The 22,037-nt window shown below is 34.4% G+C and overlaps 1 protein-coding gene across 1 annotated transcript in view; it reads right to left on the reverse strand.

The window, feature by feature from the left end:
* Window positions 1-18,747, reverse strand: part of PCDH15 (protocadherin related 15) — a 1,080,236-nt gene extending 1,061,489 nt beyond the window's left edge. The window contains exon 1 of the mRNA XM_066242956.1: window positions 18,426-18,747. The gene's annotated coding sequence lies outside the window, so the exon portion shown is untranslated. The remainder of the gene's footprint in view (window positions 1-18,425) is intronic.
* Window positions 18,748-22,037: the final 3,290 nt, after the last annotated feature.

Genomic DNA, 22,037 nt, shown 5'->3' on the forward strand with positions numbered 1-22,037 from the left:
TCCACAGTAGTCTGTCTCAACCTCTCCTTCATTATTGTTCTATCTGGCTCTATTACTCAGAATTAATTCATGAATAAAAAGTTTTTTCTCCCCCAAGCTCCTCCCCCTTTCCTACCTTCCTGATAAGCACCTATGTACTACTTTTTTCTTTTTTCTTTTTTTGCTTTTTTTCTGAAATGAGAAGCCGGGAGGCAGAGAGACAGACTCCTGCATGTGCCTGACCACGTTTCACCAGGGAAGCCCACCAGGGGCTGATACTCTGCTCATCTGGGGCATTGCTTTGTTGCAACCAGAGCCATTCTAGCACCTGAGGCAGAGGCCATGGAGCCATCCTCAGCGCTCGGGACAACTTTGGTACAATGGAGCCTTGGCTGCAGGAGGGGAAGAGAGAGATAGAGAGAAAGGAGAAGAGAAAGGGTGGAGAAGCAGATGGGCAATTTTCCTGTGTGTTCTGGCCAGAAATTGAACCCAGGACTTCCAAACGCCAGGTCAATGCTCTACCACTGAGCCAACTGGCCAGGGCCTTTGAGAGTATTTAGGAAACAATGGAAAGGGTTACTCCTTGCACAGCTGAGATATGTGTACTGGAGTCTCCTTTGGGTCTGACTAAACATTCCTAAGGGAGCACTGACTCACCACAATTCTTTAGCCCTCAAGGCAGAATCTCAAACTTACTCTGTGTAATCAGCTTGAGCATATACATATACACAACGGCTCCTCATCTTTCAAGTAAGTTGATTCTAGTCCTCTGTAAACTCAAACTGAGATAAGAAAAAATACATATTCTCCAGAAGAATCTTAAACTCTACCACCAGGGCTAAGAACTACCTCCCATCTGTCTTTTCAGGGATGGAAACCTTAGGAAAGAGACCCTCGTTTATATTTCTCCATCTCTATCTCAATTGAATACATGAAACACATTCCTATATGATTGAGGACTAGGGACAGCTGGAAATACCATGGAGACAAAACCCTGAAGGTATCCTACATGCTTTGCCTATAAAGTTAACATCTTTCATGCCCCATGCCCAATTCCTTTTGTTAGTCAGGAAGGGGTCCTAGGGGATCCATCATTATTCTAGACTTAAACTACCACCCACAAAAAGCAACAACCTTAGCGCCATCATCTCCAAGAGTTTAGGAATCAATTTTTCATTCTGTTCTTGAATCCAGTGGCACAGGCATAACTGATAAGGTGCTTAATTTTTTCCCATTTGTCCTTGCTGATGTTGGATCACATAGCATGAGTACTCTGAGGGGTCTCTGGCAATTCATATCCTCTTCTATATGTTCTCCTGTTTCTGTGTCCTACTCTGGTGTACTAGAATGCCGCTTTGCCCCTAATTCCTAATTTACTATTTGTGACCGTACCAGGATATGCCAACTTCTTCAGAACAAAAAACTGAACTCTATTCCTAGGCTGAGGTCCTTCTATTCAGAGAAATTTATAAAACATGGTATATACTTGCCTTCCAGGAATGAGCCACTATCTGAATTCCCCGCTTCCTTGCAAGCACTACTAAAAATGTTGTATGAGTGCCTGAAACATTTTTTTAATATTCTAATATAAATACTTTAAGGTAATATGTATTATATATCTAATAAACTGCCTAAATGGACCCCATTCTTTGCCATTCCCTGAGTTCTCTCCTTTTTTCGTGTAATTTTGTAATATCTTTCTACTCTGACTCTTGAGTTCAGCCATTACTTGCTTTAGTCAATGAAATGCTTGGAAGGCACTCAGTATTTGAGTACGCCCTATATTTTGTTTCTTTTTTTTTATAATCAACATAGTAACATGCCATGTTAGTACAGAGGATTGGAGATATATGAAAAACAGCCATGTAGTCCCAGTATTCTCAGTTATGGTTGGTCTAGATCAGTCAACAAACAGCCAGAACTCAGATGAGAGTGATCCCAGTCAAATCAACAGAGCTGTCTTGGTGACTATTTTAAATGCATGAGCAATAATTGCTTATTCTTTGGTGCTACTAAAGTTTTTAGGTTATTTATTACACAGAATTAATTTAATAATAGGTGATGAACTCACTGATTTTTAATATCTGGTCACCCATCCCACTTCTTTCTCCACATTTCTTAAAATGGCAATTGGTTACTTAACATGTAAAGTCAAAAACTTCAAAAATTAGTTGAAAACTAAAGAACCAACTATTGGGTCCATATCTATATAATTATAATAGGTAGAAAGAGGAAAATAATAGAATAATAATAAAATGTGTAAAGACAAAAGTAATTGTAACTGAAAACACTACTTGTAAAGTTTGTAATTATTGCTTTATATACTATTTGGGATAAACAAATCAAATTAGTAGTATATTTATGGCATTGTTTTTACATTTACTATACAAAATATTCATGTAAAATGCTAATAATACAATTGCAAGTAAAATTGTATAATGATAATTGACTGCAATAAATATAAATATCTTGATTTGCATTCAGATATATAGTATTCATATTATTTTTTTCTCATACACATAAAATAATTATTAGTAGGGTAGACACAAAAAATCCACTTTTTCTTTTGAGAATTTTCACTAGCCAAGTCTAATCTGTGCTTGGGAAAATTTGCTCTAAATAAAAAGCAAAATAGGAAAAAACAGACAGTATTCTTCACATTTAAATGTATTTCCCATGTTTCTGTGGGTTATCTATAATACTTATTCAATTAGAATCCTTGAGAAGCTCAGGAAAAAAGTATGTATATATTTTTAACATCACCATAAATTTTTTAAATGAGTATTCATTTTTTTATTATCACTGCACAATAAAGACATCTTACCTTAGATGCTTATATCTTTTCAGTATTTACTTATTTATTTTTATTTTTTAAGAGAGAGACAGACAGAAAGAGAGATGAGAAACATCAACTCATAGTTGCGGCATCTTAGTTGTTCATTGATTGCTTTCTCATATGTGTCTTGACTGGAAGGCTCCAGCTGAGCCAGTGACCACTTGTTCAAGCAAGCAACCTTGGGCTTAAGCCAATGACTGGGCTTCAAACCAGCCATCTCTAGGCTCAAGACATCGACCATGGGGTCAGATCCCATGCTCACGCCGGCAACCCTGCACTCAAGCTGGTGAGCCTGTGCTCAACTTGGTGACCTTGGGATTTTGAACCTGGGTCCTTAGCATCCCAGGTTGATGTGCTATCTATTATGCCACTGCCTAATCAGACATCTTTTCAGTATTTATAAGAACATCAAATGGTAAATATCCCAAACTTTCCCAATACCTTATATAAATTCTTAAATATCTATGTATATACATTATTGATTCACTAAAATAAAAATATTTATTACTAATATTAATAAATATTGGCAAAAATAACAACCTTTATTATATCAAACTTTAATTGAAGTAAAAATATAAATGATATTAAAATATATATAAGAAAATACATCGTCATTTTATATTTTCCTTTTTTTACTTATATTCATATAATATAGACTGAAGTATTTATTGTGAATTCTATATTCATTCATATATTTATTCAATAAAAGTATTAAGTGGCTACACTTATGACATAAGATGCTCTTTCACTTCTCCAGGCATATTAACATAAAAAACAATGACTGATTTCTAAGATTACAGGAAGTGAATATCTCATCATAGCTCATCGTTCTGAAATTGAAAAACCTACAAAGCAAAATTGGCAACTAGAAGAGAGTATAACTTCAGCATATTAGTGTTAGGAGATATTTAAAGAGAATCAGATCATTTGGGAAGTTCACAGTTAAACCCTCTGATGTAACTTTTGAATGAATCATATATGGCATGTATAATCACCAAGCATAGGTACTTGGTTATGATATTGCTTCACTGTCAGCCACCAATTCAAATAACAGCTTCAAGAAAAATATCTCCCATAATAAAAGACTATTAAAAGACTAGATAAAACACAATTTTTCAACAGTATTTTCTAAGAGTTCATGCAAGTCAAATTTTAAATATCCAATAACATTGTTTATAATCAAAGATCAAATTGTGTAAATCAAAGATGTGAATTTAGTCATAAGAAGCAGCTGTCTTGGAAAACAAATCTGGTTTTATTATTTTTTAAAACTTTTTTTAAAATTTTATTTATTCATTTTTATAGAGAGAGGAGAGAGAGAAGAAGAGAGAGAGTGAGGAGAAAGAGAGAGAGAGAAGAGAGAGAGAGGGGGAGGAGCAGGAAGCATCAACTTCCATATGTGCCTCAACCATGTAAGCCTAGGGTTTCAAATTGGCGACCTCAGTGTTCCAGGTCGACACTTTATCTACCGCACCACTACAGGACAGGGTGGTTTTATTTTTTAATAAACAATTGTTTGCACTGAACAGATCACTGCTGTTGAGAATATAAATATGAAAAATATAAATATAGTAGCAGAATTTCTAATGAAGGAGATGCCTTCTGGAATATAATGTGCTATGGGTTCCTGAATCTATGTCAATCCAATGAAATGACAAAACAGGTTCTCATCATTTATCGTTTACTATGTGACATTAGAATTTTTCTATCCCTCAGACTGTGTCTTATTAAGACAATAAGTTTTATTATTTAAAAACAATTAGAACAAAACCAAATATGGAATGACAGGCCCTGATATTATCTCACCACTACAATAGTGCTTTTACAGTTTGTAACCACTGCAATTATGTTGGTTATCTCCTTACAAGGCTAACTATGTAAAGGTATTACTATTGCTATGTAACATTTTTGGAATTACTTGTTTTGGATTTTGCTTGTCTAACTTCAAAGTGTAACACAAAAAACTGGGTCATTAAACAATCTTCCTTTAAAGACTTTTTACATCAATTTTGGTATAAAAAGTAACATTTAATTTTCTTTTTATAAGTGAAGCACATAGTATTAATTATTTGGCTAAACTGTTCATTTTTTAAAATAAGAAAGAAGTTCCTAAAGAACTGATAACAAATGCATGCTAATAGCGGTTTATAAATTATACACCAAACTTGAAAGGGTTTCAAAAATATTCTATATAAAGATGGAAAGGGGGAAAAATTTCATTCCACAGGAATCTAAATTATCAAACATGACAACCTTTAATATACTGCTTTATGTAGTCTATTTGTGACTGTTAGATAAATATAAGTATATATGATGCATTGTACAGTCCTTTACTTAAAAAGAATATATTTTTGAATATTTGCATTTAATATTTTAGGGACCATGTATAAAGATTCACACATCATTGTGTAATAATCAACATTAGTGTTGAAAGACTAAACAATCTGGTTCTAGGAAAAAAGCAAGTAAAATGTTTACCATTTTAGTTATATTCAAATGTTCTTTTTTGTACGTCTAGTCACAATATGTCTATACTTTCTAGAAGTGTCCCTGGAACCAGTAGTATAGCATATAACTTAGAATGAGCCAATCTACATATTTCACCCTCCACTCTTAGGGTATAAAAATCATTCAAGTAAATCAGTTAATTCAACTCAATATAGAGATTTTTGGTTGAATTATCAGAATATAAACTTTTTTTGTTTTCTCTTGTTCTAGGTAGTGTAATGGAATGAGCTCAAAGTTGTCAATAGCCAATAAATACAAGTTTTGAGAACAGATTCAAGTAGCAGTAAAAGCAAATGAATGGATTTCCCCTAAAATTATATGTAAGCCTTAAATACTTATAGTAAACCATATCTACATGTTTGGGTTTTCAGTTACATAGAACAATACATTCCTTTCTTTATCCTTGCAAATAAACTTGATTAGGCCCAGAGAGACAGAGAGAGAGAGAGGATCCAAGTGAGAGCCTGGATAAATAAAATGTGAAAACATTGGACTGTCTTAGCAAAGCAGTGATATGAAGACATGGGCAGCATTGTAAAAGAAAAGACTGGAAGCAAGAAAAGAGGAAACAGAGGCACAAGAAGTGAAGAAAAAATAAACATGATTTGGGTATTAGGTGAAAAATGATAAAAACCTTAAGGAAAAGATAAAAGGAGGGTTTTATTCTAAATTTGTTGAGATGGTAGAATTGACAGAAACATGCTGGTATTTGATGAGATATGAGCAGAAAGAATAAGATAGCATTAGAAGGTTGACAAATAGGTTTTGAGCTTGAGCAATTTGATGTTCGTTGTCATTAGTCGCTGAAAAAATAATAGAGAAAAGGAAAGACTGGGAAGTACAGATGAGGAAGAGATAATGAACTTAATCATACAATTAATAAATTTGAAATACCCATAAATTATTCAGATGTAAGTCCCAAGACGAAGCTGGTTTTGCAGGTCAGAGCTTAGAATGATACTTGTAAATATAAGAGATATAATCTTGCTGCCATCTACAGAAAGAAATTAGTTAATAATTTAACAGTGGAAGAAATAAATTAGAAGTAATATGAAATAGAAGAAGAGAAGTAAGGAGGTATAAGAATATATTAACATGTAAAACACACACAAAGGAAGATCGCTCTGAAAATGAACTTAAAATGTATCTAGAGAAATAAGATATAAAAGTAGCAATATCAATAAAAAAAGAGAAAGTTGTGCCATAAAAATTAAGAAAGAGTTTCAAAAATCAAAGAGTACTCAGCAATATTGAATAAATCCAAATGAGTGAAAGTAAGAAAGGTCTGAAATCCTCCATTGAGCTTGGCGGGCAGCAGGTCAGTGCTGATATTGGCATTTGGCATTTCAGATAAGTAGTAGTGGTGGGAGCCAGGTTGCAGTGAAAACAGTGAAACCACTTTAAAAAACCATTCAATGAGTTATTGAATTTTAATTCAAAATTATGAATGTAATTTTTTATAGAAACAAGTACCCCTGGAAACCTAGTCATTTCCTATATAAGATTTCTAAGAAGAATATCACTTTCCATATAAGAAAGATTGAACTACACAGGATAAGAATAAACATTGAGTGTCTCAAAAACTGGGACTGATTTTTTCTACATGAAAAAATAAGCAACTGAATATACATTCTTTTCAAGTGCTCATGGTACATTCTCTAGGATAGACCACATGTTAGGGAACAAAAGTGGTCTCAACATATTTAAGAATATTGAAATCATATCAAGCACTTTCTCTGAACACAATGGCATGAAACTAGGAATCAACCACAACAGAAAAGCTCAAATATTCTCAAACACATGGAAACTAAATAGCAGGTTGTTAAATAATGAATGGATTAAGAATGAGATCAAAGAACAAATTAAAAAATTCCTAGAAATGAATGATAATGAGCATACAACAACTCAAAATTTATGGGACACAGCAAAATCAGTACTGAGAGGAAAGTTTATAGCAGTACAGGAACACTTTAAGAAGCTAGAAAAAGTTCAAATAAACAACTTAACCCTGTATCTAAAAGAACTAGAAAAAGAACAGCAAGTAAAGCCCAAATGTAGTAGAAGGAAGGAAATAATAAAGATCAGAGCAGAAATAAATGACATAGAAGCTAAAGAAACACTACAGAAGATCAATTAAACTAGGAACTGGTTCTCTGCAAAGGTAAACAAGATGGATGAACCTTTAACTAGACTCACCAAGAAAAAGAGAGAGAGGACTCAAATAAATAAAATTAGAAAGGAGAGTGGAGAAATAACAACTGACACAACAAAATACAAAATATTGTAAGAAGATACTATGAAGAACTGTATGCCAAAAAACTAGACAACCTAGATGAAATGGACAAATTACTTGAAACATAAAATCTTCCAAAAATCAATCTGGAAGAATAAGAAAACCTAAACAGACCGATTACACAAAATGAGATCAAAACAGTTATCAAAAATCTCCCAACAAAGAAAAGTCCTGGGCCTGATGGCTTCACAAGTGAATTCTACCAAATATTCAAAGAAGAACTAACTCGTATCCTTCTCAAGCTATTTCAAAAAATACAAGAGGAAGGAAGATTCCTTTTATGAGGCGAACATAATTCTGATTCCAAAACCAGGCAAAGGCAACACAAAGAAAGAAAATTATAGGCCAATATCCCTGATGAATATAGATGCTAAAATCCTCAACAAAATATTAGCAAACTGGATCTAACAATATATGGAAAAAATCATACACCATGATCAAGTGGGATTTATTCTGGGGAGGCAAAGCTGGTATAATATTCACAAATCAATCAATGTGATTCATCACATAAACAAAAGGAAGGAGAAAAACACATGATAATTTCAATAGATGCAGGAAAAGCATTTGATAAAATCCAGCACCCATTCATGATCAAAACTCTCAACAAAGTGGGAATACAGGAAACATACTTCAACATAATAAAAGCCATCTATGACAAACCCACAGCCAACATCATACTCAATGGGCAAAAATTAAAAGCAATCCCCTTAAGATCAGTAACAAGGCAGGAGTGACCCCTTTCACCACTCTTATTCAACATAGTCCTGGAAATTCTAGCCACAGCAGTCAGACAAGAAGAAGAAATAAAAGGCATTCAAGTTGGAAAAGAAGAAGTAAAACTATCATTATTTGCAAATGATATGATATTGTATATAGAAAACCCTAAAGTCTCAGTCAAAAAACTACTGTACCTGATAAATGAATTTAGCAAAGTGGCAGAATATAAAATTAATATTCAGAAATCAGAGGCATTTTTATACTCAAGCAATGAACTATCAGAAAGAGAAATTAAGGAAACAACCCCCTTCACTATTACAACCAAAAAAATAAAGTACCTAGGAGTACATTTAACCAAGAAGACTAAAGACTTGTACTCAGAAAATTATAAAACATTGATAATAAAAATCAAGGAAGATACAAACAAGTGGAAGCATATATTGTGCTCATAGTTAGAAAGAATAAACATCATTAAAATGTCTATATTAAAAAAAAAATGTCTATATTACCCAAAGCAATTTATACCTTCAATGCAATACCAATTAAAATACCAATGACATACTTTAAAGATATAGACCACATATTCCAAAAATTTATATGAAACCAAAAGAGAACACGAATAGCCTCAGCAATCTTAAAAAAGAAGAATAAAGGTGGAGGTATCACACTTCCTGATATCAAGGTATACTACAAGGCCGCTGTACTCAAAACAGCCTGGTCCTGGCATAAGAACAGGCATATAGATCAATGGAACAGAACAGAGAACCCAGAAATAAACCTACAGCTCTATGGACAACTGATATTTGACAAAGGAGGTAAGGGCATACAATGGAGTAAAGACAGCCTCTTTAATAAATGGTGTTGGGAAAATTGGACAGAAACCTGCAAAAAAATGAAACTAGACCACTAACTTACACCATTCACAAAAATAAACTCAAAATGTATAAAAGACTTAAATGTAATCCATGATACAATAAGCATCTTAGAAAAAAACATAGGCAGTAAGCTCTACAACATCTCTCACAGCCATATATTTGCTGATTTATCTCCACGGGCAAGTGAAATAAAAGACAGGATAAACAAATGGGACTGTATCAAACTAAAAAGCTTTTGCACAGCCAAAGACAATAAAAACAGAATAAAAAGATAAACTACACCATGGGAGAACATATTTGACAGTACGTCTGATAAGGGATTAATAACTAAAATTTATAAAGAACTTGTAAAACTCAACACCAGGAAGACAAACAATCCAATCAAAAAATGGGCAAAAGAAATGACACTTCTCCAAAGAGGACACACAGATGGCCAATAGGTATATGAAAAAATGCTCAACATCACTAATCATTAGAGAAATGCAAATTAAAACCACAATGAGATATCACCTCACACCAGTCAGAATGGTGCTCATCAACAAAACAACACAGAATAAGTGCTGGCGAGGATGTGGAGAAAAGGGAACCCTCCTGCACTGCTGGTGGGGATGCAGACTGGTGCAGCCTCTGTGTAAAACAGTATGGAGATTCCTCAAAAAATTGAAAATCGAACTGCCTTTTGACCCAGCTATCCCACTTTTAGGAATATACCCCAAGAACACCATAGAACTGTTCCAGAAGGAGAAATGCACCCCCATGTTTGTGGAAGGATTGTTCACAATAGCGAAGATCTGGAAACAGCCCAGTGTCCATCAGAGGACTAGTGGATTAAAAAGCTTTGGTACATATATACTACAGAATACTATTCAGCCATAAGAAATGATGACATCGGATCATTTACAATAACATAGATGGACCTTGATAACATTATACTCAGTGAAATAAGTAAATCCGAAAAAACTAAGAACTATATGAACCCATGCATAGATGGGACATAAAAAGGAGACTCAGAGACATGGACAAGAATGTAATGATAACAGGGGGTGGGATGGGGAGGTGGGGAGGGAGCAAGGAAGAAGAGGGGGGAGTGGGGGGAGGGGAGGGGCACAAAGAAAACCAGATAGAAGGTGATGGAAGACAATTTGACTTTGGGTGAGGGGTATGCAACATAATCAAATGTCAAAATAATCTGGAGATGTTTTCTTGGAACATATGTACCCTGATTTATCAATGTCACTGCATTAAAATTAATAAAAATAAGATTAAAATAAAGCACCTCTAACATAGTGGGTGGCTTTAAAATTTTCATAACCTAAAATTGATTTGACAACCAATATATTTCACTTTATTTCATTTTTAATATTATATATTAACATTAGAAAGAGGAAGGAAGAGAGAGCAAGAGACAGAACATCTATCTGTTCCTATATGTGCCCTGTCCAAGGATCGAACTCAAAACCTTGGTGTATTGGGACAGTGTTTTCTAACCAATCCAGCTAACTGGCCCGGTTGAAAACAAGGATATTTTATAACATTTCCAAGACTATCTTTGGTATTCTAGCTCCTGAAAACAAAACAAAACAAAACAAAACACCCTATGTATGATATACTCTTTGTATATGTGCAGTACTTTATCCAGAAATCTTATTTCTATTTTGTTCCTTGTTAAATTCCCCCCTTGGACTTGCTAAAAAACTGAAGGAGAGAGAATGTCCCAATGAGCTATGCAACAGCTTAGTCCTTCCTCCTGTTATGTCTTCAACATCCATTTTCAACAGTAAATTGCACTGCAACAGAAATAAGTGTGATAGTAAGCCTGGCTGGTGTGTGTGTGTGTGTGTGTGTGTGTGTGTGTGTGTGTGTGTGTGTGTGTGTTTTGAGCAAAAGAGAAAGGCTTGAGGTGACTTGCACAATTCAAATATAATTCAGTGACAAGGAACTAATATATATTTATAAGTTAAAAACTAAATCTTTCCAAGAGGCAATAATTTATAATCACCACTTTACAGAGAGCAATTGTTATATATCTGTTAACTTGTCATCAAGAAAATATTTAATGAACATTTTCATTTGTAGTACATGTTTAAATACAACTCTTTTACAAACCTATTATTCCCAAAACTATTTTTCTTTATTTTGAAATGAAAATTTGTGACATTAAGATGTAGGATGGTCAAAGTGCTTAGCTTTTATATTCCAGAAACTCAGCTCAGTATAGGAAGTAAAGGAAATATTAAACCACAAGGCCAAAGTAGTGGCAAAATAAAATGTGTGATTTCCACAAGTTTGTGGTTATTTGAAAGTAGAAGACCAGTAGACTTATTTAGTTGGTTATAGACAATGACAGAGCAAATGACAAAAGTGAGAGGAATGATAGTATGAAAGAGCCTATCCACTCTGCAGAATATATGTGAAGCTTAGTATATCAAATTACCTACCCTGAGAAGCAGGAGTGTGCCATGATGTTAGTTGAGATACCTTAAACAAGGGTATTGGTTTAATTACCAGGACTCCCTCCCCAAGCACTGAACAATCTTACCCTAAACCTTCCCTTGCCCCAGAGTTTAAAGATTAGTGTTTTCTGAAGACATTTTCACAGATTCCTTAGATTTTGGGGTATCGAACAAAAGGTCACCTCTGTTTAAATACACAACAGTAAAATGCACCTGTGAAAAACCATGCACATACCCAGAAGACTGCAAAAGAGCATTTCAGAGCACTGCCATTAGTGACACATAAACACTAGAAATGTTCTTTGTTAGCATTTTCTTATTCACACATCTTCCACTGATATTTCCATCATTGGAAAAAACTTATTTGCAACCATATTAAAGTGAAGCCTTATTATCTAAGCTCTGTTGAATTTTATTCCATTCTTAACCTTGATATATGAACCCCCCAAAATACATATGTTCTGTATAGAACTCAGTATGTCCTGAGTGAAAATTTCTCAATATACCTTTAAAGATGCTTAAAATTTTTGCTGTCATCTTCTGTAAAATATTAGCAAATTTATGTAACAATAGCTAATGTTCCAAAACAGATTATTTTATTCCATGCTTATAGCACTGGATAAAAAGTAAGGTTGTTTAACAGACTATCAACACCTGTTAGATGAAGAAACTCTTGCAGAGATATTTAGAAATAAAATTAACCGGGTAGAGAAAATCTGTTCTACATCATCTACTTTACACAGGTTAACTGACTCCCATATTTAAAAGTACCATGAAGAGTTACTGGCACACAGTATATGGTCAATATTTAGTCTTCTTTTATTCATTTATCAAACATTTAACAACACATCAACGATAGAAGAAAAAAAGCACGTCAAACACTTGCGTACATTATTAGAGCGCTTTACTCTAAAAATACTGATGTAAAAGGAATATATTTAGTGAAGAGAGATCAGTATTTAAAAATTTAAGCATTAATAAAATAAAAGAAAACAAGCTTAAAATTGAAATCTTGGACACCAATTCTTTTTGTCAAAGTGCTTTACTTTCTTATAATCTACTTTATAACTGTGAATAATCATAGTCTTTTATAATGTTCATTTTCACTTATAAACCATACATATTCTTTTATATGGTCCTGTATGATCTCCTTCAAATTCAGAAAATTCAGCCCATGTTTATCTCACTTTTCCAAAATCATTTTCTCACATCTCAGTTGCGTGCCCTTTTCTAACTTAATTGCTCTAATTTCTCCTTGTGCTCTAGTACAAATAGGCCCTGTGAAGTAAGTACATTAATTAATTAAATAATTGATTAATTAATTAATAAAAGTCACAACCAGGACAAGACAAATTTTCCTGATCACAACTATTACTTTAACTGTCTTTAAGAAAATAGGCTGGATAGGATAGCACCAAGATGTCCATTAAAGCAAACCGCAAATCAATACCACCATTCTCTTCAGAGCAGATAGAAACTAATATTCAGAGCAAATATGCATTCATTTTTTAAAAATATTTATGGAGCACTAACTAAATTCTAGACACTGAGTGAATTTTGGAACTATTAATATATATTGTGCAAAGCCCCAAATGAAATATATTCTTTGATTTAATTCCTAGAATATGGCTATGTGAAAGAAAATAATGCCTAAGTTTCATAGCTAAAGCAACTGTAGCCTGTGAATGTAAAAGTATTTACTGTATTCCATGCAGAATGAGAGGTGAGACAAGGATTTGACTTGTGCTCTGGCTCTGAAGCGACTACTGCTTAAATCCAACCTGAATGTTGATGAAGATAATGATGATGATTTATATCAGTCCCTACTTACTGAGACCTCTGGTTCCTGGTCCTGTGCTAGGGTGCTTTATATATGTGAATTAATCCTTTGTTACATCATTATGAACAAAAACTGGGGCTGAGAGGTTGGATAACAAGCTCATCACTAGCAAGGAGCTAGAGCAGAACTGAAGTCCAGTTCCCTGTGCTCTCTCCCCATCTTTTCTCACACACTCCTCCGCCTCATTTTTCCTTGTCTGGATTACAGGCAGTCTCCTCAGCCTTTGACCTGATTCACTTTCTTGCTGTCTATAGTCATATGTCTCTCTTAATCTCTCTGTCTCTGTCTTCAGTCTTTTTATCTCTATTTCCCTTTTCCTATCTATATCTTTTTTTTTCTTTTTCAACCATTTGTCTTTCTGACAGTTATTTCTTTCTGTCCATTTCTTTGTCTGACTCTCTGCCTTGTCTCCTTCTCTCTCTTTCCCTCCCTCTTTCTATTCTTTGTGTATGTATCTCAGTTTCTTCTCTTTCTGCCTCCATTCTGCTTTTTATATCTTTCACTCTGTCCCTAACTTTATTTCTTCTTTTTGTGAGTCTCTCTGTTTCTCTTATTCTTCATGTGATTATATCTGTCTCTCTTTGTGTATCTCTGTGAGTGTCTCTGTCACTTTCCTGTGTCTCTGTCTCTCAGACATTGACTTAAGGTTCTAAAGAATTAACAACTGCTCATCCAGTTTTAATAAATCTTCTCTCAATTCCAGTGGTGTGCTGTGAAGTTGAAGTTCCAGTTAAATGATAAAGCAAAAAGGAAAGTCACTGTCCTTGGATAAACTATTTGCATATTCATAAGGATTCAGTGATGCAGAATCAGAAAAGGCTCATTCTGACACCTTCATGAAAACAACAGGGAGAGCATTCATTAGCTGGACTCCCGTTTGAATGATGCACTTCATCGCACACACTGCTGTCTTCCCCCGTTCAGGAAACAGACCTTAATTCTGTCTGAAACCCACTCTTTCACTAAGCATTAGAATGAATGACTTTTCAAAGTAATGGGAACTACACATCTGCCATGGCCTGAGAATGTTTACACTCTAAAAGCCGTAAAAAGTTATACCTCCTGTCAATTTCTTATCCATCAAGAAACACAATAAACAAGCTTTGAATTTTTCCATTTACCAGGTCCAAGGGAAGAAGTGCTTTCTAGTCTTTAGATTCTTGAAGTAATGATTGCTTTTGCCTTTCACATTTATAGCTTCAATAGTCATGATCTGATATTTAAGGTTGAGTGCAGCCTTTAAACAGCTTGTGAAATGAAAGAAAATTTGTCCATTACTGTGTTTAGGTAGAAACAAAATCATAGAAATGATTTTGTTGCTCTTAATGTTTGTTGATAAAAACACACACAAAAGTCATCTTGAGAATTGCTATAATATTAGAATGATTATTTGTGCATTAGATTATTTAGCAATTTATAGGGTTCTTATTCATTATCTTGGCTGATTCTTACAGAAACTCTGATAGGAAGTTTTATAGATGTAGGCAACAAGGAAAAAGTCTTAAGGAATGTGCTAAAGCTTTCAAGAAAAATTATTGTTGTCTATACAAGAATCTGAATTCCAGATGCTCCATACTCCAATGAATAAATTTTGTGTTGTCTGCATGTGTATGTGTGTATCTTACTCATTAGTGTGTGACTTATTTGCACTCTGAGATCAAGTCATACTCATCTTCATAAACCTCTAAATATGCCACTTTGGTTTCTACATTACAGGTGGTGATTTTACTTCAAGGTCATACTGTTCATACATTCAAAATTTCCTCTTTACCCTCATCATTCTAATGTGAAAGAAAGAAATGTTTGAATTTGGAATTTCTGTGTATAGTTGCAGGTCCTATCACTATTTCAATCTAAGTGGCTCTAGTATTCAAGTTAAATAAAAGTTACAGCCTGACCTGGGGTGATGCAGTGGATAAACCTAGAATGCTGAGGTTTCCATGTTGAAACCTTGGGCTTGCCTGGTCAAGGCACATATGGGAGGTGATGCTTCCTGTTCCTCCCCCCCCTTCTCCCTCTCCATTTCATCTGTCTCTAAAAATAAATAAATAAAATCAATAAAATCTAAAACAAAGAAAGTTACACATTACTTCAGTCTCTGAATCTTTGACTACCAAGAGAATTTAATCTTATCATAAATTGCTCATAGTATTTCTTTTTTCATTCAAAATTGACTATGAAAACTAATGAATTCCCATAGTTCTTTTCAATATCTCCTCACACAACCCAGTGATAGTTGAGTATAAAAACTAATGTATGAAGCCCCATATATGATCATCAGTACTTTTGAATCTACAGTGTACTATATTATAAAGTAATAAAAAATATCCCATTACAAAACAAACATATCTATATCCAAACAAAGATTTAGTCAAGAGTAACAAAAATCATGTTGGAATGTCACCCCTGTCTATTAAAACTATTTTTTAAATATAATAATTGTATAGTCTTCTACATGTGTGCAAAAGAAATAGGATGACAAAATAGTTCATAAACACTTGTGATGTCAAAAGTAAGAACAACTCTTTTTAAAATAGTGGAAAAGAAAAAAGAATGACTTGTTACAAAAACCTACTCTTAACATAGAATCCCAAGCAACATTAAATTTTTAGGTTATAAACATGCTCAGTCAATTTAGAAACACTTTCTTGGTTGAGATGATTATTTCTGACAACTTATATTTACTCATCGGTTTAAATCCTTAGTAAAACTTAAAACCATATATTTATCCCCACTCTTAAGGCTATAATGAAATGCAAATGTATACACTGACTTTTGTGCTAGTGACAAAATTGAGATAACAGCTGGTTAATGAGAGAAGTTTTGTATGAGTTTATATCATGTAAATATAAACAACAGTTCTTATTGTCTGAAGTTATACCTTCACATTTATAACAAAGGGAAGTATGTTCGTCTACTATTAAAAAGTTTTCACATTTAGAGTGTTATTGTACTATCATTATTATTTTGGTTCTACTTTTTACTTTTATTGTAAAGACTTATTATTTATTCAAAAGATAAAAGCCTTCATGATCAAATGATTATAGGAAGGTATAATTACTTGTTCAACGTATATTTGCTTGGCACACATTCTGTGATCAAAGAAAAATAATTATTTTCTTTGACAAAGGAAATAATAATTATCTTTTGTATTTAACTTCAAACTTTGGCTGTTTACCTAAATACTGAAGAATTTTTGCAAATGACCTCAGTTTAAATCTCCTCTGTCTATGAAGTTAGGTAAGAAGAGCACAGAATATATAATATGCAAAATTTAAATGTGGAAAGACTAAGAAAGTTTGTAATAAACATTTTATTTGAACTCTAAGTTCTTTTCTTCTTAGAATATAATTATTCGTGTTTTTTAGAACTACTTTTATAGTTCAGACACTCACTAAACCCATTAAGTAATAGTGTTAATGGACATATTATTCCAAAATATCTCTTAGAAAATGAAAGATTTTATTTAAACCTCTTTATAAAGAGCACAGAAAACTTTGCTCCAAAATATTCCAGGCAAGTAGCTAACAGTAAGATAGCATACACCCTGATCAATTCAGGTTCATAAATGGTTAATGCTTAAGGGTCATTTTTGTGGCAAAGTGAGGGGATTCACATTCCCTGCTCAGTCTATTATTGCAATAGCTGAGGGGTGAGAATGTCCCCACTCAGCGCAATGAGGTGCCCTTTTTATTTCATAGGAGAACGAGTCCACAATCAAGGGAATCAAGTTGCTGAAATTTGAAGACTCACATGTACAGATAAGTGCAATGACTCACACTTAGCCACACTAAATAAAACTAAAGAAACTTATAAAAGAGTTAATTGGTAGTAAAAAAAAATTTCACATGATCATACACAAAAAGATTTAAACTTGCTGTGAAAACAACAGGAAACATTCTATGCTTCAGATATGCTTCTTTTACAAATTATTTGCTTCTCCGTTGTTAAGCAAGACAATAACCCTTAAGTATTTGGTTACTACATTTGACAATAGCTCTATTTGTGAAAGCCAGTGAGTAAGGACTTGGAGTTAACCTTACATGAGGCCGTCATTTTATACTCTAGTTAACAATGGCTGTCCGTATACATGCTACAACTCCATCAAATCGATGACCACCTGTGCATATGAGAGATACACATTGAGTACCAGCAGACTGGGCCTGAGACTTCTTACATAGGACCTTCCCTCCCTATAGCTATCAAAGTATGTTTTTAAAGTAAAGGCCACACCACAAAGTGGGGACGTTGTTAGCACTATGTAGTATTAATTCTGTATTATAAAGATAAAGCCCATCTGGATTAGAATTCTAAATATTCCCAGATCCTTTCATAAAGGAGCAGGTATTCTAACACACTATAACATCTGCAGTGAAAAGATCACAGTACTCTAAATAAATTGTAACAAAACATAAAAGAATGCTGTTAATTGGGAGGCAGAGTTAGCCACTTCAACGTACCCACTAACCGTACCTCCCGCAACCACCACACACAAGCCATCACACACACATATATGCACACACAAAAAACAAACGGCATGCTGCAGCTTTTGTCCATTTTTACTATATTTTGTCAGAGAGAGAAAAGTAAAGGAAATGCTTGAGAAGTGGCATTTTAAAGAAAATGAAAACCAGTTATTATTTAAAAGCATGTGTATAAATATTACATTGACATCTCAACAAAATTACAACACCACACAATAATTAGGAAAACTGAGAGGACAGATAGTTATGTTTGTTCTTCCAGAAGATAATTACTTGTACATCATGACTACTCCATTCTTTGAATGAGCATGACAGAAAGTGATATCATGACAGAGACCCACTACTCTGAAACAAGTTCTTAACTTTCTCTGTACTTCACTGCTGCCTTAAATTTAAAGGATTAAGAAAAGGGAGGGGGGAGTAAAAAAAAGAGAACTTACTTGCTGGTTTAAAGTTTCATCTTTAGCCGATGTCAAATTATGCAGGAAGTTTTCTTCCCAAGGCTGCCTCCTGCACATCCCTTTCAAAATAACCAGTGTCCATAATCTAGGTCCAAGACAATTCACTCACACGTAACACTTCTTGATTCTGTGAGGCATTATTATCCAGTCTGGTATTACGAAGAAAATGTTAAAGAGGAAATAAAAAACACCTTAATGTACTAAGCCAGAAGGCATACTCTCTTTCTTTCTCCCAGTTTTGAAATGTATGCCAACTGCCTTCGTGATCACAAGCAACTAACTAAGCAGGATTCTGCCTGCCCTCTATCTGTCGTTATTAGTTCAGCATGTAGATTCACTGGCACTGAAGCCACAGCAATTAGCTGTCCTGCTTCTCACAGCACATAAGGGAGAGAGCTGAGTTTGCTAAATCATACAGTGACTGGTGAGCTCTTTGCACCAATTAAGTAGCAGGTGCTACGGCCCAAAAGACAAATTAATGCCCCACTGATCACTGGCGTTGGCTGCTTTGTTAGTAGTGTCTTGTCAGCCTGTCTGGCGATCCTCTGCTCTTTTTTGTGTGGGGGAGTTTACTGTTTTACTTCATCAGTACTAAGAAGTTTAGCAGCTTACATCCAATGACAGTATTATTGGCAAGTCAAAATAATCTCTTAAGCTTCTTTCATTACTCTCTCTCTCTCTTTCTCTCTCTCTCTCTCTCTCTCTCTCTTCCTTTCACTCTCCCTCTCAAACTACCCTCTTATATGAAGCACTACCTATCCCCACATCTTTTGGGCATAAGGAAACTTCATACATTCTATGGGAGTTTAAAAAATAGACTTTCTAAGGTTTTTATAGGTACATGTGACTCAGGGCATTGTGGAAAAACATACTATAACAAAAGTTAAAGCATATTTCTTAAATATTGTGATATATAAGATCCTTACAATAATGTTCTCAAAATGAACATATAAACTGGTAAAAAAAAAAAAAAAGAAGAAGAAGGCAATCTGCTGTCTAGATCAGGTACACATTTCTTAAGGACTCTCCTATGCCTAAGATTCATTCAAGTTCATATCAAATTTTGCCCACACGTTCATCTGAGCCTGTGAGAAAAAAGAATCTAAAAATGAAAACAGTTTCAGAATGTATAATAGTAGTGCTTGTGACAGAGCAAATATCCTGAGGTTGCTTTCAAATGAAAAGGTGAAGAGCACCCAGACAAAATCCCCACAATACATGTTTACATTGACATCATTGGTTAAATAAAGCAGCTGGTATTGTTAAGCCTAATCCGGAGGGACCTGAAACATTGAAGACATGAACAAGGTCTGTCGGTTACACATCAAAGCTTTATTGTCTAGCTTGGCCAAGCGGCAGCAACTCCGACAGAAATCTGAAGGAGAGCGCGCTGGCCCTTTGTTCTACTTGGTTTTTATAGTTTTGTAAGTGGGAAGTACAGAAGCAAAAATTGTAATTAGGAGCCCTTTACCACTATTGGTTATAGTCATATGTCCTTTAACATGATAGGACCATGTTCAATTTGCAAGCCATACATCCTTTTGGAGAAAACAAAATTTACAAGTCAACACAATGGCAGAAAGATATCTTTTACATATTAAAAGGTATTCCTATATTATCTAGTGTTCATCTGCTATCTCTCTGTCCAGAGTCACACGTGTTAACTACACGCATTTACATAGGAGAGGTAGTTTCTGTGGGACAAATGCCCGCAAATGGCTCATAGTTATAAGAAAAGGTTTATTTTTGGCTTTTCTCTCCCTGCACCTGGCTGGCCATTCACCCCTTTCCCCACAGGTGTGGTAGAATGTCTGGGGATCCATGTTTTCCTCCCCTTTGCATTTACAATACAATGCCAAGGGCCATCCTGACTATGCCAATCACACAGTACAAAGACTATTCTCACAATTTCTCTGCACACCTTAACCCAAATTAATAACATGTTCTCCAAGCCTCCCAAAATATTAATATTAATTCTGTAGCCTTTGGTACTTTACAACACCTGCGGGTGAAGTGGCTCAGTGGCTCCTCAGTATCATAAAGATGTTCTGGTAACAATAAGAATACTAAATATAATTTTCATTAATGACAACATCCTTGTGATATTCAATTATAACTTCGATGACACATTAGAAAGATAGCTGGAATACAGAGAAATTCATCTCTTTCTCACCTCATATGAAAAATTATATAATTAATTATGAATGAAAATAGCTGATTTTTTAAATATCACCATATTTAGATTTTTGAAAAATTATATTAAATAGAATACAAAAAATGCCCTATGGACTATAGGATAAATGTAAGTAAATTTTAGGAAAGCAATTTAAAAACAAAATAAGCAAAAGACAGCTGAAAAACCCAGTGCCCTGAGATAACTTCTGTTAAAAATATGTTGATTTGGCCCTGGCTGATTGGCTCAGCAGTAGAGCATCAGCCGGTATGTGCACATCCTGGGTTAGATTTTCAGTCCACACAGAAGAAGTGACAATCTACTTATTCACCCCTCCCCCTCTTCTTTCTCTCTGTTGATTTCCCTCTACTCCTCCTGCAGCCATGGCCCGGTTGGAGCAAATTGGCCCCAAGCATTAAAGATGGTTCAATAGCCTTGCCTCAGGTGCTATAACAGCTCAGTTACTGAGCAACAGAGCAATGGCCCAGATGGGCAGAGCATCGCCCCATAGGGGGCTTGCCAGGTGGATCCAAGTTGGGGCACATGCAGGAGTCTGTCTCTCTGCCTCCCCGCATCTCACTGAAGAAAAAAAATATATATATATATATAGTGTATAGTTCTGTAGATACCTTTATTCATTTATTTATTTATTTATTCTTTTTTTTTTTAGAGGAGAGAGAGAGAGAGAGAGAGAGAGAGAGAGACAGAGAGAGAGAAGGGGGGAGGAGCCAGAAGCATCAACTCCCATATGTGCCTTAACCAGGCAAGCCCAGGGTTTCGAACTGGCGACCTCAGCATTTCCAGGTCGACGCTTTATCCACTGCGCCACCACAGGTCAGGCCTGTAGATACCTTTAAATCTCTCTCAGTCTCTCTTACCTTTCTCTTCCTGTCACACTTATACATTTTAAAAACCAACTAAATTCTGCTGTAAACATCCCATTTTAACCTCCTTTTTTTCTTTTAAAATATATCATGGACATTTCTTTTGAATATAAATATTTAAATAAACATTATTAATTGCTTTTCATTATATGTGCATTCATATAATTTGTGTAACTTTTAGGTAGTTTTTAATCTTACTATATTTGTGGAAATAGCTTTTATTCTATTCTGATTGTCATTTGCATAACTTCTAGAAATGAAAAATACTGGTCTAAGGGAGCTAGCCATTCATTATTATAAAACTTTTATAAATGACACAATGATTTTAGTGTATATTAGCATACCTAATAATTTAAGTTTCATAGAGAATGGAATTTGTTTAATTTATCTTTGTATACCTTACAATTTCTAACTAAGATTTCCACATATAAAGTAAATGTTTAATGAATTGAATAATTCTATTGATAATGTACATGCCAAAAATTCCAATACCTTGCTTGCCTAATTGGCCCTTGAAATATTATTTTTAAATGA

Source organism: Saccopteryx bilineata, chromosome 9 (assembly GCF_036850765.1).
Source record: "Saccopteryx bilineata isolate mSacBil1 chromosome 9, mSacBil1_pri_phased_curated, whole genome shotgun sequence".
NCBI lineage: Eukaryota > Metazoa > Chordata > Mammalia > Chiroptera > Emballonuridae > Saccopteryx > Saccopteryx bilineata.